Genomic DNA, 25,282 nt, shown 5'->3' on the forward strand with positions numbered 1-25,282 from the left:
GTACCTGGCGAGCAGCGCTGGACGGGGGCCCGGTGGCCCCTGCTTTCCGCCGCGAGGCTCCCAGCCGCGGCCAAAGGCCCGCGCTGCCGGAGGAGGAGGGGGAGGAGGAGGAAGAGGAGGAGAGGGAGGAGGAGGAGGAGGCCGCTCGGAGCGGACGAGTGCACCGTTTCAGAGCTTTGTTAATTTTATGCCTGCAGCTGATGCCCTCTCGCCGCTAAGTTTGATCAAAGACGAATCCGCGCGTGTGTGGATTTTGCGTGTGCGGGACAGTTAAAATTAGCATCTGTTTCAGTGGGTTAGCTGGGGTAAGGTGGGTGGGCAGCTGATCTGCTTTTTAATACAGGACCCATCTGGAAGGAGGGGGGGGGAGCCGGGCCGATTTGAGAGTGGAGGGCACCGGAGGAGCGCTTCCATCGCCCATCAAAGCCGCGCCACTGCGTGACCTCACACGCGCCCAAACCCCCCCCCCCCCCCCCCAAGCCCCCCCGCTTTTAGAGAACAGTACAGCGGGGAGCAGCTGTGGACACATTTTCTCTGCTTATGACTGTTTCAAGGGACACAGCAGGCCCGCGGGCTGGAGGGAAATTGAGTTTAGCACCCTGTGCTACGAAATGACAAGGCTTGTGTACGAGCTGTAAGGAACCGGCAATATCCCAGGCCGCGAGCCGCCATAGGGAGAAACCCCCTGTATCAGGGAATGAACTCCTATACAGCGCTGCCAATATGGGTTTTTTTCTGTTAGTCTACACAGTGGAATTCAATCATAACGGGAGGGGAAGAAAATAAGACGACTGTAAATAAAGTTAGCTTTCGCTGCTAGCATATGAGGGGAAAGGGAGTCATGTGACCTTAACAGCACGTTCAAATGAACAAGCGCACACACACACACGCGCATGCACACACACCACTGCTGCGCTGCCACGCAAGTCCAATCATCAATTTACTCCCTTTCTTACCCTCTAACAACTATTCTTCTGTGAACTGAGGGAGTCTCAAGTGATTGGCTTTAACAAATGACATTTACCGGCGAGCCAAGCCGGCCGGCTGCGCGGAATGGTAGACTCAGCTCGCATTCCCAGGCAGAAGAATAATAATAATAAAAAGCGCAATAACAGGAAGGGGAGGTGATAAAATCTACCCTTGTCTTACGGTCAAAACTTCCCCTGCAGCCCCGACTGTGCGGATGGCCGTTATTCATTTCACCACGTATACAAATATTAAGAGTCGGGGAAGCCGGTGTGCGGTGCGGGTCCTTTGTGCCCGCTCAAGTGTGGGGTTGGAGCGGGCAGTGGGCTGGGGGGGAGGGGGGGTGTCACAGGTTCCTCCGTCCTTCCCCACGCCGGACCGGAGTGGTGCAGGCACGGGGCCAGTAGATCTACGCTCTGCGGATGGCGTGAGAAACCTGATCCCCTCCGGTCGACTGAACCGTGAGAACCGTGAGGACCCGAGAGTGCAGCGCGTTCTCCCAGCTTCCCACCGCACCGCGGCTACGATACCGCTAACGCTTCCTGTCCTTCCTGTCTGATTCAGCCGCACCAACAACAATCCCACTGCAGACCCTCCCTCCCTCTCTCTCTCTCTCTACCGCCCCCTCTTACTTACTCTCCTCCTCTACTCTCTCTTACCCCCTCTCTCTCTCTCTCTACCTCCCCCTCTTACTTACCCTCTCTCTCCTCTCCCTCTTACTTACCCTCCTCTCTCTCTCTCTCTACCCCCCCTCTAACCCTCTCTCTCTCCCTCTACTTACCCACTCTCTCTCTCTCTCTCTCCCTCCCCTACTTACCCTCTCTCTCTCTCCTCTCTCTTACCCACTTCTCTCTCTCTCTCTCCCTCCCCTCTTACTTACCCTCTCTCTCTCTCTCCCTCCCTCTTACTTACTCTCTCTCTCTCTCTCCTCTACTCCCCTCTCTCTCTCTCTCTCTCTCTCCCTCTTACTTACCCACTCTCTCTCTCTCTCTCCCTCCCCCTCTTACTTACCCTCTCTCTCTCTCCCTCTCTCCCTCCCTCTCCCCTACTTACTTACCCTTCACTCCTCTTCTCCTGTTCTCTCTCTCGCTCTACTCTCTTATTCCCTCTCTCTCCTCTTTTCTCTTTCTCTCTCTCCCTCTGATATTTTGTAAAGCCCCCCTGCCCACTTCATTACCTTTCCCACTCTCTTGTAGCCAGTGGGCAGGCGGGCACAAAGGGTAAACAAACCCCACAGGGTGCTCTTAGTCCCCTCACTAAAATCCCGTCAGGGGCAGGGCAGGGCAGGGCAGGGCCAGGCCTTTGCGTGGGGTAAAACCTGCAGGGTTCTATTGAGAAAAAACCTGCTCCCTCCCTCCCTCCTTCCTTCACTGCACCTCACCCACTCTGAGTGGCTGTACAGGGCCTTGCGTAAGAGCATCAGCCTCCAACCAATCAGCCAGCACACCAGTCTGAATCATGAATGGCTGGAGCCTCAGTCATATGGTGGTTCTTCGGGGGCGGGCGGGTTAAGAGCTCAGAGCGTTGGACGGACATGAATTAAAGATACGGTCAGGCTGCCTGTTTCTCAACATGCAAAGTGGCGCCTTTCAGAAGCCCACAGTTTTTTTTCCCATGCAATTAAAAGGTCACCCTATTACTGGGATCGATCCGGCTCTGCGATCCTTCTCTAATCACCTCTGATGGCTGGAGGCTGGTCTGGCCATTCTGAACACAGCCGTGGCCCTTTGCCTTGAGCCGAACCCACAGAACGACTGGGCGCCATTTCTGATTTAATATCAGAGGCCACCAATAGCTGGAAGTAGTTTGACAAATGAGGACTTCATATTGAAGCCAATGAGAAACACATGAGAACGGCAGATAGCGTTTTAATTTTTGTAATTTTTCAGTAGAAATTTTCTAATAAATTTTTTCTTAGTGCAGCAGTGTATTTATGATTCATTTTACAGTTGGCGTGACCCGGTGTAACCTCCCTAGTAACAGGCCGATCGCACTCCTGGCATTTTCCAAAAAAGCAGGCAGCAACTTGAATTCAGTCTGCTGTGCCCTTGTGTCATCGCCGTCGGTAACTGTTACCACGGCGCAAATCAAGACAAGGTTCGCCTTACTAGCCCGTTCAGCCGGTGGGTGTGATGGGCAGCTGCAGAAGGAGAGCGGCTGGCATGGTGCGTAGTGGAGCGGAGACGCACCCATTCACTCCCTCGCTCGCTCGCTCGCCCGCTCGCCGGTCAGTGGGCCTTCCCCTCGGACGGCGCGTTGCCGCTGGCGCCCGCTTACGACGGGAAGGAGCCGTGCGGCGCGGCGCGGCGCGGCTGGTGCTAACTGACAGGTGAAAGCGTGCGGAGCTGCCGCCACACGCCCGCCTCTCCTCCCACACCGCACTCTCCCTCTCACTGTCTGGTAGCAGGAGGGGTGGGGAGGGTGGGGTGGGGGTGAGGCAGTGATTGTCAGATTCCAAAAAAGCCTCAGTCGAAATGTGAGAGGGGGGACTAAACAAAACAAACGAGAGCTAATGTTTCATTCTGTGTTTCCCGCGAGTGCCACTTCTCAACTGGTCTTACATTGAATTTTTTTTTTTTACATTGTTTTTAAGGAAGGATCTTTAACAAAGGACCGCGTGGCGAAAACGCTGCGAGGCCTTTCAGCCCAGCATCTGAGAAACAGGCGCAGTTCTTCTGTTTTGTTTGCCGTTTCGTAGAAACGTCTCAGAAAGGCGAAGGCTATTGTGTGGACGGAGAGGCGTTCGCGGCACACGCGGGGAGTCCAGTGGCCTGGTCGCACGCAGCAGAGAGCGGCCAGGCCGGTCTCTCTCAGACGCTCCCAATAGCGCCGAGGCGCTCAGACCAGCCCGGCCGCCTCAGGTTCCAGACGAGACACAACGACGGCTCGTCTGAGCGGCTTCCCAGAGCGCGGTAATAAGAGCATTCTTCTGCAGCCGCAGAGCTGCGCTGGCCTTCCTCCACCTCCTCCAGCACAGACGACAAATGAAGAGCAGAAAAGACTGTTTCCTGCCTGCTGACGAGCACAGTGAGCGGGGACACGGCGGGTTGGGTACCAAACGCTCGAGAAGGGGTCGGGGGAACGAGAACACCGTCAACACCGCGTGCCGTGCCACTGGCTCCAGAACCCCCGACCGTAGCGGATTAAGACATGAAGAGATATTCATGCGCTGCTTTTCGAGTGCAAACATGCCTGCCCAACCAACCCCCACCCCCCTTCTCGCCCCCATCCCCCCCCACCCCCCCCCCCCCCCCCCCCCCCCCTTCCCTTTCTCCAGGCAGTAGCTTCAGAGCCGTCATGTTTAATCAACATCTCCACGGACAACACAGATCTCCAGTCCAAAGCGGCCAGTAGCTAGGCTGTCACACTCCAGATAATTGTCTTAGATACCCTAATTCGCCAGTCATTCTACTTAAGTGGTAAAGAAAAGAACCGTTGTTGACCTACATTGCTGTGATCTTTGAATTATACATGATGTCATCATTCGATTACGTATGCCTACAGTATAACAGGAGATACAGCATGGGTGCTTACATCTGTAATTGCTTATTTTTGCCACAGACATGCAAGACTGTAGGGAGATGCTGCTGTCATATATCATATTTTATTAGTTCTGACACATGAAGGGTAAGTTTTTTTTTGCACAAAGATAGAGTAGCATGTAATACAACAGAATGGACAATATACAAACTCGAATTCAATTGCAAATTATGTTTGTATCACCATATCATTTGGGAGCACAGTTTGGGCACATTTTGGCATGTGCATAAAAACAAGTCTACTGTGTGTTTGGTTTACACATACACCACAAGGCTTATTTTTTTGATACTTTTCAGTAAGATGTGAGTATGTGAACACAGCTGTAGAACAGCATTGACTGCTCGTGTTCCTACGGCTGCCATGTTCCTGCAGTGGACTCACGCGACTGCTGTCCTTGAGTCCACACTTTCCCGCTCAATCAGCGATAACAGCGTCCAATCAGGAGACAGCGGTGAGGTCGGCCCCTCCCCCCCCAGAGGCCTTGGCACACGAGCGCGGCCCCGTAAATCTGCCGTCGGTGCGACAGGACGACTCCGGGAAACAAAAACAGCGCCTTACCCTCGGCCCGCCCGCCCGGCGCTCGGCCCGAGCCCTGTTCCCGTGTGAGCGCTCTGCCGGGACGCCCGGAGAGAACCGGGCCACTCTGCCCGAACCCGGCGGACGCAGGGGCGTCCCGCAGCCCGGGCCAAAGCAAAGAGGGCCCGGGACGGAGGGGCGTGCGGAGGAGAGAACGGAACGCTCGTGGCTTTAACAGCACAAAGAGACGTTCCTGTTTTCCCTTGTCTGCGGCACGTCCTCCACCACAAGAATCTCTTCTGTCAGACGTGGTTTAGATTTTTTGGGGGGAGGCGGTTTGGGGGATTCTCTGCCGTGACAATGCCCCAATCTTCGGCGAGGATGCCCCGAGGCGCCCCGTTTGTCGGATTTTAGTTTCGTTTCGCTGTTTTGGTTTAATTTGCTTCGGGGGGGGGGGGGGGGGGGGGGGAGTGTTTATCTGGGCGCGTGGACGGTTGTCTGAGTTCCTCGTCTGACTCGTTCCGTTTGTTATCTCGCCCCCGGAATGAATTTGTGTGCTTATCGGCCGTCTCTTCGCCGGCTGAAGGTGGAGGATGTGTTAGGGCTGCGGTCACCTGGCGCGGCAGGGGAACTATCTCCCAGATAAGGGCACGGCTGACTTGAGAATTGTAACAAAGGCGACGGTTCAGACGCAGGTGGCGACACGTCTCCGTGCGTGCGCTGAGCGCCAGGCCCCCAGCATCACAGCGCCCGGCACCGGGCTGCACGCCACCGCACCGCCAATCACATGCAGGTCTCCTCTTCCAAAACATCCCACCCTCCCTCTGAAAAAGAGTCCGTTTGCAGAGGATGGGAAAGTTACCAAAGACTGCAATGTATAACATTTAGATGCATTATGCATAGGTGAAAAGGGGTAAACTGAGTCTAAATATTTAATTAAATACCGAATATGAATTCATATTTGTATGAGTAGTGCTTTTTCGTTGCAAGTTTTGAAAAACAGATTTTTTAAAAATCCTGTCTGTAATTGGACTCGTGCCTGCACTGGAGGGACAAAGCTGTCGCTGGTCTGGCTGCTTTCTCCTTCACGAGAAGACTAGACAGGCGCTCGCTTTACCCCCTGGTAACCATGGAGACTGCAGTTGGGCCGGGCGTCTCCCGTCACCAGGGGGCAGTGTGGCAGACCACTGGCACAGGACACAAAGTCATGTGGCGTACCGGTTACCCATGCTGCCCATTCCAGAGCCACCCACACAAAAACAAACACACACACACACGCACGCACGCACGCACACACTCACACACACAGCACGCACGCACACACACACGCACGCACACACACACATACACACATACACAAACACGCACGCACGCACACAACCATACACACACAAAAACAAACACACACACATACACATGTGCACGCACAAATATGCACAGACACACAAACACTTACGCATATACAAACACACGCACACACACACACACACACTTGTCAGCTGCACACAGCTGCCCCCATGCCTTTGTGCAGTCCCCCAGCCCACTCCCACTCCCTTTTGTTGCTCACTTATTGTTACTTCCACAGCAAACAATAACACGCATCCTCCCATGACACACGCTAATTGATTATTGATGCTGCCGAAGTTAACTGACTTTAATTCAGGCTGAGTGTTAAAAACACTGAAAGGGAAAATGACGCAGGGCGGCTTCGTTTCAGGACTCAGCCAAAAGAGAAGAAAAATAATTATAAAGAAAAGAGAAAAAAGGCAAGTGGAGGCATTCTAATGTAAAGCGCAGCGCTAGTGTTCCTTTTTTTCTGTTTTGATTGGCGTGTCTGTTTTTCTCTCGAAGGAATGCTTTCAGCAAACAAGTTGCCAGAGCCTGTGTTGGCGGAGGGGGCAGCGCATTCAGCGGCTTGCTCGAGGCACAAAGGAGGAGGAGGGAAGAATACTGCATCTCAAGGAGCAGCCGCTCCTTGCTGGTTAAACCAACGCTCGGTTATTACCGGCGTCCTCCTCGGCGCGGCTGCAGATCGGCGTCTTTGGCGAGCCGGGTCATGTTGACTTACAGCCAGTTCCCAAACAAAGGGCACAGACTTACTGCTCCCGAGGCCCTGGTCCTGGCATTATTACCGGTGGGGTGGAGTGGTTCGGCGGGAGCCGGTGAGGTTTTGGCCTGTGAGCGCCAGGCTGAGATAAAGGGAGCAGGCTGCCAGGGAGACAGAGGGCCCGGTGAGGAGCCTGCCGTGTGAGGCTGCCTCTGTGAGTGACAGAGGACCGGCCAGGCAGACGCGTTGCTGATCGGGGGAAACGTTTTCCTGAAGGCCCTTTCATTAACATCCTAAAAAAGCGGCTGGGGGTGGGGCGGTGTGGGGGGGGGCTTCCTGGATAAAGTGCCAACGCCTGCCGCAGGAGGACGACAGCCCGGACCGGCTCCTGAAAGGTTCTTGCGACCGTGCCGCCCTCGCCACGACAGAACGTTCCGGCAGTGCACGACAGGAGGTGCGCTTCAGAAATGGGCACCCCTCCCCAGTGCCCACCCCTAAAAAAATCCCTCCCCTTAACTCCCCTTTTCCTTCTCGATCATTGTGGATTTGCCCGTCTGTTGGATTTGATGCGAGGAGACAAAAGAGGCGCTGCTGTGGTGGGCGAGGGTGGGCACGCGGGGAGGAGAGGGGGCACTCCGGGTTCCAGCGGCGGTGCGTTTTTCCCGTCGGTGCGCGGGGGAGAGGCCCCGTTGGCAGAGGACGCGCACTAACATAACCCCCCCACCCCCCCCCACCGCTGAGACTAGCTGGAGCCTGCTGAACAGTTCCGTCTGGGAGAGCAGCCCTCTCCAAACTGGCCCCTCCAGCCTGTCCAGCACCAGCATCCCAACAGAAGGCAGGGATAATATAAGTGCTCCTGACAAAAATTCAGCACGGCAAAACAAAACACAGGAAAACCGCCCACTCTGGTGAGCGCTGCTCAGAAATGTAAAAAACGAAACGCTTTGGGCCTTAAGTATGCGCCGGTCTGATGGCGCATGACCGAGTCCTCAGATGTACTGGGAAATGTAGTTCAGAGCGGGGGGGCTTCGGCTCCAGGACGGGGCCGCCCGCAGCCGTCCATCCAAACGGCCTGAACGACTCGGGGAGTAACCGTAGGCAACGGCGCGCTCGAACACCCGGGATGATGAAGGCGGTGAAAGCAGGAGCGAGCGACCCGGGGTCGTCCTCCAGTAAACAAAAGATGTCAGTTTTAACCGGTTATCTGTCCCCGTCCCCCCGCACTGCGCCCCCCCCACATCACTGAGGGCCTCGAACCACAGCGCAGCCACAGCGGAGACGCTGATCTTTCACCAGATTACACGATGTTTGGGTGAGAAACGCGCAGGGTGTCTAGCAGACATCGCTATTCCATTTCCGTCAACTGTCAGCACGTTCGATTCTGACTAGCAGGAATCACACGTAGGTACGGCTGCTGTGAAGCGCGGCTCTGCGGCGCGTGCGGCTTAAAGGACGTATCGGCCGGGACGCCCGCGGCGTTACCGCGGCTGCGCTGGACCGCGGGAGCGACCGCGCGGTACTGTCCCCGGCTCGGCCAGAGAGTGCCTCCGGAGCGCAGACAATGCACCGCTGCGGAACACCAGACAGCGTATTTACGGAGGAAAAACGGGTAAACAGGCTCGGCCTGCTGCTCGGGGAGGGGGAGAGAGGCTGCCCTTCTCTCCAGCGGTGGGCACACCGCCAGTTGATTGGGGGGAGGCTCTCTTCTCTCTTCCACGGTGAACGGCGGCGAATGGATTTCCAATTCAAACGCCCGACCCCTTCCCCCAGCCTCAGCGTGCACGTTTTAATTCCTTGCTGGTGACCGCAGTCAAACGTAACCCTGAAAAAGGGCCCCAGATATTTTTAATGTAAGGGATGTCTTGGAGCTTGAAGGACTACCCGGTGTCAGTGTCCACGCATTGCACGCACGCACACACACTCAGGAACACGCACACGCACAAGGCGCTGCGCGGACTGACGCGTGTGTGGGTCAGACAGATAGAGATCTGTGTTGTGGCAGCTGGACGGTCGAGAGGTTCAGATAAACACCACTAAGGGAGGAGGAGATGGGGGGGGGGGAACGAGTGCGTTAAAACAAACAAGCAAGGGGCCGTGCGCTCGAGCGGAGGAAGTGGAGACCTACATCTCCGAGGGACGGGCCGGCGAGCACACAGGGCCCTGCAGGGCATGTGCGGAGGGGCGGAGGGGCGGCGAGGGGGAGGGGCTACAGCCAGCCGACGCACTAGTGCCGCTCACTCATTAAAAAATAGGTCAAGGATTCCGCCTGCACGCATAGCGCCTTGTCAGAATCTCTCAAGCTTAACGGGGTCGAGTACGGCTGCTGCTGGGGAGAGGGGGGGCCACTAGGGTGCGGGGGGGCGGGGGCCGGGTGAACGGCGTGTTGGTGACACGGCACATAAACACAAACAGCCCCCCCCCCCACTCCCTACCACATCCACCGCTGTTGCCAGATCTCCATTTCCACCTCCCTGTATCCCCTGCATTGTAATGAAAATGTCGCGTCTGGGGGTGTGATGTCATAGGACACGGGGGCACTGATGAAGCTCAGAGGTTACGTTATAGTTTATGAAGGCCCGTTAGAGGACAGGACCACAAACGCGTGGCCTGTTAGCAAGAGGGTATCTGTAGGGGGCGCTCTTGAGCCGTAAGCAGCAGTCGCGGCGGCGCGGAGAAGAGACCGAGGGGGTCCCCGCGCCCGTCTCCCCCGCCGTACGCGAGCGGCCATTAGCGAGGCCGACCTGAGCGGAGCGGGCTGGGGGAAACGCACGAGGGGGCTAAGGCTAAGTCCTTTAAACAACAGGGCTGAAAGGGCGCCCGTAATCTCCGAAGGTGGAAAAAAACCCCACGGCAGCTGTCGCGTCTTAGGGCCGCGTATCTGATGCGCCGCGGAGCCCAGCAGCCCAGGAGCCCAGCGGCGGCTCAGCCGGATAATTCCACCGGCGGAGGTTTTACTTTCTGACCTCCCGTTCCGGAAACCGAGCTCGCCGGTAAGACGCTTAGCGGCGGCCTGCGTCTGAGAGGCTCCCACAGGCCATCGCAGCGCGCTGCCGCGGTCTCGCCTCACTCCATGACCTCTGTGAAATAAGGAGACGGGCAGCAGACATGAAAGAACACCAAAAAAGGGGACAAGCCATCCTTAAGCACATAATGCCTGCCAATTATCCGGGAGGAAACGGTTAATATACTGAACTGGCATCAGCGAGTCAATGCGCTCAGATCAGGGCTCAGGGCTCGGGGAGATAAAGGTTTTAGTTCTTTTCTTTTTTTTTGTTCCTGGAAGCCGGGGTGACCATTTGAATATGAGCCTGCCCGAGCGCTCGACACGATAAGGGCCGAGATCTCGCACACAAGGAAGGGGAAGGGCTCCGTTTGGTTTGCACGAGTGTGAAAAGCAAACACGATCACCCCGCCCTGGGAAAAGAAAAAAAAAATACAGTGAAATAAATAAACAGCGACGGCCCCCGGTGACGTGTCCGGGGAGCTGAAGGCGTACAGACCCTATTGAGCCAATTCCTCTCAGCTTTGTGTCATTAACCCCATTGATTGATCCGTCGGTGCGGTGAAGGTGGGCTTCCCGACAACCTCCCCCGTCTGTTCCCCTTCACAGAGATTAAAAGTAATGCATTAAAAGAACAGAGGACTGATATCAACATCGCGTGCGGAACGACGCCTTCAAAGAGACTTCACCAAGAAAACCCCTTTGACTGTGGCTGGTAATGAAAACACCAATCACTTCCACAAAACTGGGGTCACAAAGTGACTCATTCAATGCTAAACGAAGCAGGCAGTGAAGACGGCAATAAGCAAATACACATCAAATATGGAATAGGTAATAGCAAAATAATAGCCTAGAATAACTATAAGACTGTACTTCAATTTTTTGATGAAGGTTAAGCTAACTTAATGTACGAATACACTCGGTTTTCAGACCTTGCTAAAAATCTAAGAGCAAACAAAAAGAACATACAGTTGTCAAACCCCAGTGGATTAAGGATAAAGGTGAGAAAGCCATGCCATACCTTCAAAGGCCGACTCATGAAAAATGAATAAAAGTAAAGAAAACTCAGTTGGACATTAAATTTTAATTTCTGCTCTCATTTTTATTTTTCTTTCATGCCCATTCCATTCCACTGTGTGTGCAAACATTTGCAAAACTCCCTGCAAAGTAAAAAGGGTTTTGTTATCGATCAACTTATTTATTTACTTAATAATTCATTACTCGTTCAGTGCTCAGTGGAACCGCACACCTATATCCATGACAGAAGTATCAGAGGTGTGCCATATAAAAATGATGGATCCTGAAATAAAATAATGAATGAAGTGTTAATAATCCTGATTTATCCTGATCAATCTGGAAAAGAGCCCACTGGTCAAGAGATTGTCTCATTTAAATGACTGGAAGTCTTTAGCCACAACGGTCTTGCCCTGAAACAACTCCTCTGATTTTGTTTAAAGTTAGTTAACATTACGTTTTATTTATTTTATTTTACTTTATTTATTTATTTGTTTATTTATGTATTTATTGTGTGTGTGTGGGGGGGGGGGGGAATTAAACCGAAGAACGTAGGTACTTTTTATGCTGGCCAGCCACCAAATTGTACTCGCACTCCTGTTCATGATAGGATAGGATATTTAAATAGCTATTCGAGAAGGACACTCTTCATTTACAGGCACATCTGAAAATAATACTTTTTCTCAAACTAAAAGAAAAGTCTTTCATTCATAGCAGATGCAACTTATGTTAATGCAAATTAAAAGCAATTTTCGACTTAAAACAGCATTGTTTTCTATAGAGTCAGAGTCAGGGTAGGACCTCTTGCTAGGCGCTCTGTATAGGGAAAATGAAGATTTGTGAGTGCATCTGCTAGTTCAGTGCAGGGACAGATGAGCAGTCTTAAAACGAGAGGCGAAATTCTGAATTAGCTATATCGCATCAGACAAAACGATGTCTATTTCAAAAGCATATGTTTCTGCTGGCAAGACTATTAGCGTGTTTTTTTTTTTTTTTTCTGTACACCGCACAACGTGCATAAAAATAAAGAGACAGTCTTTAAGTTAAATTGTTTGACGGCTGGAAAGGAAAATAATTAAAATGAATATACATTAAAACAACAGAGAAGTAGGCTATCATGTACATTATGTGAGTATAAGTCAGTATAGCCTACCCAGTGGAATATTCCAAGGTGAACTATAAAGCAGAGTGGTTCAGATCAATTTTAACATGAAAGGCGTAGTACTGTAGGATACATAAATTCTACCACTTTGGTTTCTCAGAATCTTGCAACCAAGAGTGCAAGTTCGCAATCAAGGTTACACTACTGATGTTCGTCACATAAGGCTGATACACATATTTACCAGTAAGTAAATCTTATGTAGTGTGTGTGTGTGTGTGTGTGTGTGTGTGTGTGAGGGGAGCAACCATCCATCACCAATAAATAATTCAGATAAATATTTTACTCCACAAAAGATTAAGATACTAACAATTATTCTTATTTGCAATGCGACTCAAACAGTGATATATCCAATTGCCAAATATAAACGTACAGCTAAAGGGCAGATTAATAGAACGATGTATGCTATAATTTTCATAATCCACGAACCATATGGTTTACTGTCCCTGATGCGAGTATTTAAAATTTCCATATGCTGTACTAAGGTGCAAAAATGAAACACTGTACGCACGCATTAAAACAACTGATAAAACAGCTAAATACGACATATGAAACTGAAGACGGGAAACACATCAATAAATTAAACAACTAAAATGTGGGGGTTCTAATTCGGTGTGTGTTAGCTAGTAGGCTACCCAGTCAATAAGAAAGGAAACAGTATTTCCACTTGTCTCAATACGCCAATGACGTGCTTTCGGCACGGAACGTTAAGGAAATCAAATCTGCACAATGTATTGGCAACGCTCTACCTAATTAATAGACTAAATAAAATAGTATGCTACCCCTTCTGTCAATAATAGTTAGCCTACAGTACAACAGCACGGCATTACAGTTCTTCAAGCCTTATAACTGGTATAGCAAAATGAATACAACCAGCTAGCATCCGTACTCATATGCATCCGCATCCAAACGGGTCCACAACACAATATTTCGTGTCTTGCAATTATCTTCAAATAAGCCAAGGGCATAAGTGTCCACACTCACCTTTCAGTGCCAAATTTGATTTTCCCTTCTCCCCTCTATTGACACAACTGTGGTTACGGCGGTTTCCTCTTTTCTTATGAATGATTATGATTATATCCACATCAAAATGTTCCGAATCCCACGATGAGAATGTCTGGTGCAGGGAGGTTCAGCAATGCTCAAGCTGCATAGTATCCCTTCACAACTGGAAGAAAATCTTAGGTATGCTAAGCCGTTTCATTCATACAGATCCAATAAGCCAATGCGAGGAGCCGCACGTCTGCCTGTCTCTCACAGCTACAGTAACGGATTTCTGTTAGCGATTCGGCGTGTTCGTTCCTATCAATTGATCCTGGACTACTTTAGTCGAATGTTCATTCACTAGAAGATGTCCGTGATGGTCAACATTCCTTCAGACGAGAAGGCAGTCTCCTCCGAGCGCGTCTTTCATTTGGTTCGCCATCGTCCGTTTTCACCGGTTTGGGTTGCAACCTCACTGCACAAATTCACAGACATGCATTTCCCTCCTCGAATGCTTTAGCGCTAGACTGGCACTGTGCTAGCCGAACCCCGTCAGCTTACAGTACTACCCGTACGCCACATCGTTTAAACCCAGCCCCCTGTATTCTCCGGGCATACGGGCTCATTTGCATGTCGCATGCGTTAACTGTTTCGGTACAGGCGCGGCCTCGAGCCCATATTTTTAAATCAGAAAATTAAGAAAGTATCATATATTAATGCGATACCTTCTGTTTATATCCCAGGAATGTAGCCCACGTATAATCTGGTTCTCAATCAAGATGCGCAACCTTATCAATCGATGTTGAAGCCTATAGTGCTACTGAATAATACTTGCTGGAGATGGTACGATTATTATACTGACTGGCTGAACACCTTCCTGAAAGATTTTTATAATGTGTAGCTTTGTCAGCTAACCCAAGTCTACCCTTCGACAAATTGCCATTGACCTTAATTTAAATGTAGCCCACCATTCGCTTTACTGAAATGTATTTGAATGTGCATCATTTCCAAATAGCTGCATTCGATTGGAACGGGAACATATTCGCATCCACATTCGAAATGAGCAGGAATGTTGGAATATAAAACAATACGCCTATGACACATATTGGTTCCAGATAGCCAACGAGTAGATTTTTCGCAAAAAAAAGTCGTATATCAAACTTTTTTTTTTCAAACATCTTTTCTTTTTTCTCAAATGTCACTCGTGAAGATGGGAATAATAGCCTATATAATAATCCATGGATCCAATAATCCTATAATGGAAATGAGAGAAGAAATGTATTATGTGAAAACGATATCATCAATGGTAAACAATACATTTTCGATGGTAAGTAATCCACTCTAGCTGGAAAGCCGAGGAAATGATTATGAGTGTGCGATAAAGGTTTCCTGAATTCGTACAATGGGAAATTGAAATCTTTCCCGTTTTAATTAATTGCTCTTCTATTATAAGTATCAGTCTCTTATCAATTCATTCACTTATCACTACACAAAACTTACCGTTGGCATATGAGTTTATCCTGTCTCATATTGACAAACGGCCGCAAACAACTCGTGAACTACTGTACTACTGGGCATTTTTGTTCGCATTATAGCTTTAAGCGAATGCTCACTAAATCATTTACTCTCTCTCTATTATTACATAAATATTTTATTTTATTTCATTGGCTCTGTACTTTGGCTCTATTTCATTGGCGCAGCTACAGTTTGACGGTATTTACATCCATATCGGGTGATCCGTGTAGGAATTACAGCCATTTTTATACATAGATCCCCCCATTTGAGGGAAGCAGAAGTCATTGGACAGCTGGCTACTCAGCTGTTTCTTGGGCAGCTGTGTGTCTACATCATTAGTTTATGCGCAAGAAAAATAAAAATAAAAAAGAAGTCGAGTTGATTCTAGATGTGTAATTTGCATTTGGAGTCTGTTGCTGTTGTCTTTCAACATGAGGACCAAATAAATGTCAATGCCAGCAAAGCAGGCCAATACAAGTCTGAAAAATCTGAATATATCAATCAGAGACATTGCCAAACATTTGTTGTGTCAAAATCAAGTGTTTGGCACATTGTTATGAAGCAAGAATGCACTTGTGAGTTCAGCAATCGCAAATGGCCTGGTAGATGACCAGAAAATACGTTCAGTTTTGAAGAACAACTGTTGAATAGATCAAGGACACTCTCTAGGATGTAGGCATAGATGTGTGAAAGACTACCGTACAGAGAAGAATACACCAGCATAACCTCAGAGGCTTCACTTCAAAATGCCAACCGCTGGTGGTATCACTTCGCCATGAATGGTTGCCACTTGAACTGGCTCAATTGTCTACATTGGTGATATGACTGCTGATGGCAGCAGCATGAATTATGAAGTGTACAGAAGCCTTTTAATAGCTAAGATCTAACCAAATGCCTCAAAACTGATTGAACGCGCTTCACCTTGCAGCAGGACAATGACCCAAAACACACTGCTAAAGAAAACAAGTAGTTCTTCAGAGCTAAAAAGTGCAGTGTTCTTGACTGATCAAGTCAATCACCCATCCTGAATCCAACTAAACTTGCCTTTCACTTGCTGAAGACAAGAATGAAGGCAAAACACCCAAAAAATGAACAGGAACTGAAGATGGCTGCAGTACAGGCCTGGCAGAGCATCACCAGGGATGATATGGGTTGTGGACTTCAGGCAGTGTTCAGATGCAAAGGATCTGCAGCCAAGAACTAAATATGACAACTTTATTTTAGAGTATGCTAATCTGTCCAATTGTTTTTGCTCCAGTAAAATGGAATGGAGTATCAGTATGGTGCTTTCTCTGAAGCAAAGCAGCAAGCTCTCTGATAGACTGTATATGCTCTGCCCTTTACGTCAAAACAATATACTTATCACCTTCTACATTGATCCAGCCATGTAAATACTACTCTAATTTCCACGGAATCAGTTATTAAGCAAGACATCTTTACCTTACATATTTATCTCATCTACAGCATACAAGCTACAACAACGCTTCAAAGTTGGTTATAACTCCTTTCTAGCAGGCCAGCAGCTCGTGGTTTGGAAATACGTTCCGTATATCTCAGCAGCTTCATCGCTTTACAAAATAATGCTTTCATAAAAACTATTGAAATACTGCCACCTATGGGCTAAACTTAACAACTGCGACTAGACCTCGTCACAAGGCCTACTGCAACATTATGTTTTAGTTTTGTAATTTGATTCCATTTTTGTGTTTAAAACTTTCTTTCTTTCTTGCACACATTGAAAACGTGCACTTCGGCCAGCACAGAATTGTAATTTTTCAGGTCGCGCAAAGGAGCCTGGAATGACGTCAAATTGTTCTCAGTATTTAAATTGTAGAATCGAAACAATTTTTCCAAATGCTGATTAAACCAAATGATTTCACGTAGTATATAATCTTTACAACAAATTAATATTTAAACAGATTATTAGTTAACAAAAACAATGCAATCTAGAGAGAAAATTGGATGTTTGAAGGTTAATGTTTCTTCACTACACTAAGCAGGATTCTAGAAATCTACATTTAAAAAATAGGAGGACTGCAACACCATTTCCACAGGCACCTGCAGACCATATTTGGCAAAGCTGTTACTTGGCTGCTACTCTTAAATGTATTTTCTATTTTTATATTGTGTCACAGTCTTTGGACATTTCATGCATTTTTTTAAAACTATATTTTCTCTCCCAAAACACAGCAATCAAATCTCTTCACTCTTGGCAATTATTTCAAAACAGAATTTCATGAATGTAACAGTGACTTTACGTAAGCGCCGAAAACGAGTCTAAGCGCCCATCCAATAAGGGTTTTGTTTTTACCCAGTATTAATAGCATGGGTGAAGCCAAACAGCTGTCTCAGGCAAAACATAACTTATCATCGCGTGTTAGGATAATATAAATACATAAACAAACAAACAAATAGTTTCCATATCATTGCCAATTATAAAGAATCTGCTGGGGTAATAAATACCTCGGTTGGTACCATACTTGAAGCATTTACCAAGAAAAATGATTAATAAAGAAAACTTCAACTCAAAGGGGCATGTGATTTAAAATAGCGTCTGGGGATACATGTATCGCTTGGATACAAGATCTCAAAAACGACTAGTCCTGCATATTGTTTGGCAAAGTAGGTGACGGTTATTTCCATCTACTAACTATTTAATCCAAATGTAATCCAGTGATCTCAGACAGAACGTTGTTTCGGAGGTTCAGTTTGTCCCAATACGCTCTTATTTCCCGCAGTTCGAAAGATAAACACCAGCTACATCCCTCAATTCATATGGTGACAATCAGAAGATTGGGAATAGAATCGCAAAAATGAATCGCAGTCGACAAGTGTTTTCTTAATAAAACAGATTATATATTGATCATGTCTGCAGATCAAGAAATATTTCGTCAAGAAAGACCCATGGCGTGCGATCCCTCTTTTGTGTGTTATCTGCTTTAAAAGTCTTATAATGCTCCGACTAAGTCAGAGCGCGTTATGTGAGGATGCCATCAGTAGGCTATAGCCGCAGTGGAATTCAGAGCCAATTATCCTGCAGTCAGTCGATCCACACTAAGCTATATCGCTTTTAAATATGAATAAAAAGTAAGCATTTCTGAAATGGCAACTAGCCTACTAAATTAGATATCTTAATTTACAGTTTAAACAAATTTGTTTATAATAGCGCTAAAGTGTTTTTTTTTTTCTCTCAGTAGAGGTTCCATTTACGTTACCTACGTAGCCTGCTATTGATAAATACTGACCTGACACGAAGCTAATTCTAGTTCACACCAATGTGTTTTGTAATTGTTTCGTTTTTTATTTAGTGTTGCTGTATGCCCACCCCGGGAGCAAACTCCTGCAGTAGCCTATAAGACGTATCTCTTCCGCACGATATTCTCCGTCATGCAGTGCACTTACATGAAAGTGACAATATGAGTAAATTTAGCATAGCCTATTTTAAATCGTGAATACGTTCCCCAAGGGAAATAGTTACTTAACTTTACACTGGGTAGTGCGCATCAATCGCGCTCGCGTATGTTGGGAAAGCTGCTCTCTACGAACTAAGATTCAGCCTACTCTAAATTGAACAGTTCGATGAAAACTTTACAAAAACTTAACGCGCTTATTATCCCGTAGTACTGAATGATACGCTCCTACAAACAAGCTAAATAAGAAAGCTGGCTTATAGCTATGACGCGGTAATGCATTTTAACAGTTGGAGAATGAATAGTTAGTAATTAATTGCGTTTAATCACAAACGCAATTTAGGCTACTCGTGGTAAAATAACAAAATTTCAGACATGGTTTATTATTTCTTGCCCATTGTAGGCTACTACTTTTCCTCCTTCCACGGAGGCACGGCGCATGTTGTGATTTTTTGTAAGAAATTGGCCAAATTCTTTGATTTAATTTGTAAGAACTAGACGTTCTTAAAAGTTATACAACATTGCACAATTATTAAGCTATTTAACAGCATCATTCACGAAGTTTTAAACCTTCACTAAAGTTAGCTAACATTCATTAGCTAGCTAACAACGTTAGTTGTGTGTATGGTAGGCCTAACATGGGACAAAACGCGTTTTCTTAAACATTGTATATTATGTTATAGACATTTCAATTGCAACTTTCCCTAGCTAGGTAAGTTTAAAACCTAACGTTAGATGGGGTTCCTAGACAGCTATTTAATTAACCATTACCGATCAGACTAACCTGTTGTTAAAAACCTATTTCAAGCAAAATTTTGATAAACGGTAGGAAAATGTGACAAGGTTGTATATTTCGTATTTGATCCAGTAGGAAAAATATCACAAAGTAGGAAAAAATTATACCACATCAGAAACTGGTGTCCACTAAATAGGGGCATGGGGTAGGCACAGCCTACACAATTCAAGGTCATAGTGGAACTACGTATGAAGATTTAATTAACTCAGATAATAATTAGATGATAATTTTTTATGGTATGGACATCAGTTTGACAACCTAGACTCCCTAGTGAGAAGACATCTTCGTTTCAAGGAAAGTTGAACAAATCACTGCCATAGCCTATTTAACTGCAAAGAATAGGCCTAGGTTATAACATCCTGTATTAGTCAAGAGCTCCATTGTATGATAAACAAAGTCATAAAATGCTGAGAAAAATACAGGACACGATCCACACAAATACAGAAGCCTTCCCAACCCATCTTTCTTGAAGATGCCCTTGAATATTTATCCTATACATGCTTGTGATTACTTTTTTGTAGTGCAGTATTTTCAAGACAGAGACAGCTGTGGAATTTATTGAGAGGGTGAAAATATGAGTTCACCCGAATACAAACTATGAATGAATGATTGAAGTGTTAAATGTAATATTCTCTTTTTTCTTAGGGTAGCCTAACAACTGATGTGTGAGAGGGCCAGAAGGTGGTGTTACAGGTGAATTCTTTGACTGAAAAGTTAAACTATGCATTCCATTATTTTGCTGTGGAGACTTGAAAATGGATTGTTCACCTTGGACGCCTTGCTACATTTAATTTTGTTTTATACGTTGGCAGATGCAGAATTCTTCCTCTTCACTTCTTCACTATTGGCAGGTTAACATTTGGTGATTTGCTTACATGATTAATTCAGAATATAGGCCTAGGAGCCTTTTGTCTAGTTTGGTACATTGTCACAGATGATGTTGCTCGTTCAACAGTATAAATTATTAGAAAATGTGTCATATTATAACAGTGCCATAGATTAATTATATATTAACAGTAAAAACATAAAATGAAAACCAAGAACACTCCACCACCTAATGAACCAAAAAAAAGTTACATTTGTCTCAAATTCTTTGTTTTTAGAAATTATAATATTCCAATGGTAAAGAAGCAGTGACAACTATTGCAATTCATTTTCATACATTTTTGTAATGTATGATCATTTTAATATGTCTATGATAATTTTTATGAATTTTTTCAATAGCTATTTTTGTTAGCTGCCTCCTTTGAACAAAAAAAAACAAGGAGAAATAACAAAATGTAAATTTTGTATAAAGAAAAATGAAAATTGTGCTTATCTCTTTATTTGATTACCATCAAATGGCAAAAGGTAAATCTAGTGATTTACAAGACATCCATTTATGCAAGAGCTTCACGTGCACAATAGCACCCTCTAGTTTCATAGTTCATAGTTATTGTGACAGCAAATCTCCCACACTGGGGGATAATTATGGAAAATTCTAACAAGAATATGCTTGTGCGTTACAAACTGAAAGCACTGTATTAGTCTGCTGTTTCTCTCTTTATCAGTGAATGTACACACACCATTTAAATGTTTAATTAATCCTTTCTCAAAAAGCGTTGATCAGGGGAAATTTTTTTAATTGGCTGTATCAAATTGGCTTTGTAGAGCTTGTGTAGAATTTTGGTATGCCCAACCAAAAAAGTGCCCTGGAATATAGTTTATCATTTTCAATGACATTTCAAGATCCAATTAGATGAGCATGTAAAAAGATAAGTGAGAGATAAACTACAACCAGTTGTTCTGAGAAAAACCCAGTCTATTTGCTGAGATAAATTGCTTTATACTACTACCATTTCAATTATCATTATCATTATTAGTATTATTTTTTATTTACAAAAAACAACCTGAAATACAAATCTGCTGCCTCCTGTCAAAAGATGTTTTTGCAGCACATTTTTATAAAATGCTGTTGGGCTCTGAGTTTAAAAAAAAAAAAAAAGCACAATAAAATTGAAAAAATAATTGTCAAAAACGAATCACACAATTATTCTTACGATTTTTTATCATAACGAATTATGTATTGATACATGTTATCATCATTATCTCCCAACAGTCTGAGGTAGAGTCAGTGCGCACCATCTGGCAATTATTGACGTGTATGCGCATTTCACATTGCAAAACCTGACCAGATGGTGAGGACTGAAATTGCTCACAGCCCCGCTGAAATCATTCTTTAACAATTATTACACAATTATTCTTTGTTGTTATAAAATGGCAGTTCTGTACAAGATTGTTGTGAGAGCGAAGAGATGCCAAATGATTGCCGTTTCTAAGCTATTGGTGGTTCACATTTGTTTTTTAGCTTTTGTTCCAAAGGGACTGGCCAATTAGCAATCATCGTTTTACACTTTACTTTTTTTTTTCCTGTACTTGTATGCAGCATTATGGATATTTGTATTCATTGTTGCATTGTGTTTTTATTGTAGTATTTGAGTGTTTGACATGACAGGACAGATTCTCCCCTGGGAGACATAGAATTGGACCAATGTTTTTTTTTTTTTCTTTCTTATTCTTTCCCATTGAGCAGGACACATTACATTTAGGCATTTAGCTCATTTAGCAGAGTGGCATACACACCTCAAGCTATTTTTAATACATCTTTACAATTCTTTTATAGTACTAGATAGTTACAAAAACAATTCAGGTTAGGTACCTTGTACTGTACCTTGGGCTCAATGGAAGCAAACCACCTGGGAATCAACCTGCAATCCCTCAGCTGCAAGCCCAGTTCCTGAACCTTTATATTACACTACCAGCCACCAGACCTGTCCTGTGAATTGTTTTTTCTTTTTTTTGTTCTGTTCTCTCTTTTACTGATGACGATTCTGTGTCATTTTACTCTTTTGTGTGCCTTGCTGTTTTGACATGGGGAAATGGCAGGAGTCCATTTAAATAATGGCAGAAGTTTTCATTTGCCTTAGCATAAATCCCTAATGCCGAACCACCGATTCGAGACAGATCGCCTTACATTTGTAAATGGAAATGGTCTGGTTCCTATTAGCTTGCCAGTTGGTGATGCAGCAATAATGCCAATAATATTCACTTGTCCTCCCTAATACCCTGGGCTGTTCTCCAAGACATCAGCACTGTCTTACACCCATGAGTTATTACGCTTATAGATTAGACCACACAGCAAAAAGGCGCTCTCTTATACTCTTGCCTTTAACCATGTTTAATTAGGCTTTCCCATATCTAATGAAAAGCTTGAACTAAGAGGGACATTTCATCTGTTAAAATGGATAAATTTCCATCCAATAATGTATCTTGTTCCTCGGGCATTTTTATAGTTCTCGTAAATGTAGATGATTCATGTCTGTAGTGAGAATGGGAAGAGCTTACGTTCTTATGAAAAGATATTTTGTGTGTACATACATGAATTACCGTGTTGCTAGTGCCCCAGTTTGTGATTCTTTTGCTGTTGATGCAATATTGAGACTTTTATGAACTCTGTTATGGGTAGTGCTACATGCGCAGTCAATCACCAAAGCAAAAGTAGATGACACTCTCCATTGAAAAACAGTGTGGTTAATTTAAAATATATAAGTCCCTACAAAAATATGACAGCTCCCATTTAGGGGTTTATGAAATCTCACAATCTAATCAATTGCCTTAGCCATTACACTACATTACATTTATTTAGCAGACACTTTTATCCAAATAAATAATAAATAGCCAATAAATAAGGAAATATATGTTTAAAGAGCATCCAGGATTGTACACTTACAAATATAAACAGTTAACATTTTTCAGGCATATCAGAATAAGTACACTTATGGAGATGCAAATAAACTTCAATAAAAAAATGGAAAATTAATAAACTAATGTCACTCTATGGCTGGCTCTTAAAACCACAGCGCAGTCAACCAGACGCTGTTCTTGGGATTTATATTTCTTTACAACAACCCCGGGTGCCTTTTAAGACTCTCCATCTTCATTCTTAGCAGGAAGTCAACATGCAACTGTAGGCAAGGCACTCGTTCTCTGAGCCATCAATAATTTAGAGTGGGAAAAGGACCGGTGGCAGCCATCAGAAATATTGCAAAACTGCCACAAGCAAGAAGACACAGACCAGCTTGCTTGTAAGAACACTGAAAGCAAAGTGCTCGCGCAAATGCAAGGTCAGTAGCTCCAAGGTGTCCGAACCCATGTTCTGCTGTGTCTGACTGACATAGATCTTAGTCTACCGGCAGCAGAGGTAATCAAATGGATGAACTCTGAACCCGTTGCTCTCTTACAGTTTGGGCAAAAGCGGCAGGTTTGTTAAATTAGAATAATGACTCCATTATAAAATGGAGAGCAGGGGTGACCGTTAGCTGCAGAGGACTGGGTTGACATTTGCCTTCACTGACTGCTTCAAAGGTACGGTAACTGAGGCACAGCTGGCCGTGTAAAATACTGTAAGTTTGTTTGCAAAGTTAATGTACGCTGTAGCATCATTGCGCTACCTGGGGGGAAAATGGCCTTATGTACCTTCTCACTGAGCTAAAAGCAATCTTGTATGATCACATAAGCTCTTCTGTCATTCTGGGGGGAGGGAAGGGGGGTACAGCGCAAGGCGTTTCTGCCGCTGAGAAGGCTGTGTTATACCCTGTATGTGGCATAACCCCCTTTTTGGGTGGGGGGAGGGGGTGCATGTACAGAGGTGAGCTTTCACCCCTCTGTTTTAAGCCTGACTCCATGAATTGCTATGGGAATGGTTGTGAAAACCAGGAGTAGGATCTCATGGGAATCTGTCACTCACCAAACCACTGCATTTAATGAAGGATTTTTTTTAGATTAACTTTGCTGGCTGGGAAAATGGGGTACTCTGTGGTCCTTTCCAGCTTGGATCAATCCTCTTAGTGTGATTACAAACTATGGAGCAGTTTCTCTTTGCAGTTTATTGTGACAAACGAGACAGACTCAGGAACTCTTCCAAGTAACTATGGAAAACTCTGGACCATATATCAAATATGTTCAGAGTGAAAACACTGTGTATAACACAGATTATTTTTCTCAAATAGGTGAAGAAATATGAGCATTAGGCTGGAAACAAGATAGTCTTGTTAGCTGTTTTTACCCCAAAAAGTACCTACCTACCTTCTGGATTATATTGCTTTTCATTCTTATAAAAAAAGTAATTTTAATGCCAATATTTTGAATTTTGCTTCATATGAAAAAATGCAAGCATGTTTTGAAAAAATGTTGGAGCAAAACTATAGGATATGAAGAAAATAGGGCAAAGTTAAAATAAATGTCCTACAAGGCGCCAAAGGTACCAAAACTCTGATGTTGAATACACAATACAAAAGACCTTAATTGGCACTGGTGATATAGGTTATATCAATACCCTTGAATTGTTTGACAGGGAATGATTTAAGATATACTCTGCTTGTAAATTTGAAACTGCTTGTCGTTGCTAAGGAGGCAAAGCGTGACGGACTGTTGCCCTGCCCTTGATGTTGCCATACAGGCGGATGACAGAAAGTGTGGAGGGGGAAAATCTGACCCCTACGCGTGAACCTCATTCGCCCCCATCCTGCTCGCAACTTCTCACGCTCTGCAATGTTATGCTGAGGTGCAGCGGGTGCTAATTGTTAGCGCCATTACTCCCAGACAGGGCACCCCATCACAGCGCTCCATTGGGTCAGTGCCTTGGGTCAGTGCCTCAGAAGCTCGAAGCGCTCCCCCAACATTAGCCAGCCAGGATGCTTCATGACCGGGTAAATCCTGTCTGGAAGTCACGCGCTGACCGGCGAGGCTTGGCCGAAGCGGAGCTTTTAATTGCGACGGGTTTGGAGCCGTGCGTCTGGGGGGAGTGTTTACCACAGGAAGCGGGGAGGAGGGGTGTGGGGGCGGCGGAGGCGGAGAGCCGAGAAGGTTCGAGAGGGAACGCTGGCGGAGCGTGGAGCCCATTTGTTGGGTGATCAGTTCACTGAACAAATCAAACACGGGGGAGATTAGCGCCTGAAGACGCTAACGCAGGGCGATGGCCGGCTCGAAGGCCGCCGCTCACCCATTCGCTGATCAAAGCGCCCGCGCGGCGCGATTTCATAGGGCGCTGGAGAGGTTCACAGGGGTCACTGCCGTGTCTTTCCTCTGCTCCCCCAGCCATGGTCGAAAAAAATCACGAGATCGCAGCAACACTCAGCTCGCATTTCCTCTGCGCGCTCCGCTCACCCGTGTCTGTGTCTGCTCAGGACAGGATGCGGAGGGAAGGCAGAAATGCACTGCAGATCTCATCTAATGGCCGGACATTACAGGGCAGTCACTGGATCACTCTCTGGGCTGTAGCCAGTAATACTCTAGA

At 45.9% G+C, this 25,282-nt stretch overlaps 1 protein-coding gene across 1 annotated transcript in view; it reads right to left on the reverse strand.

Moving 5' to 3' along the window:
• plxna2 (plexin A2) overlaps window positions 1–13,808 on the reverse strand; it is a 213,662-nt gene extending 199,854 nt beyond the window's left edge. Inside the window, exon 1 of the mRNA XM_064298828.1 lies at window positions 13,228–13,808. The gene's annotated coding sequence lies outside the window, so the exon portion shown is untranslated. The remainder of the gene's footprint in view (window positions 1–13,227) is intronic.
• Window positions 13,809–25,282: the final 11,474 nt, after the last annotated feature.

This window comes from Anguilla rostrata, chromosome 11 (assembly GCF_018555375.3).
Source record: "Anguilla rostrata isolate EN2019 chromosome 11, ASM1855537v3, whole genome shotgun sequence".
In the NCBI taxonomy this organism is placed as follows: domain Eukaryota; kingdom Metazoa; phylum Chordata; class Actinopteri; order Anguilliformes; family Anguillidae; genus Anguilla; species Anguilla rostrata.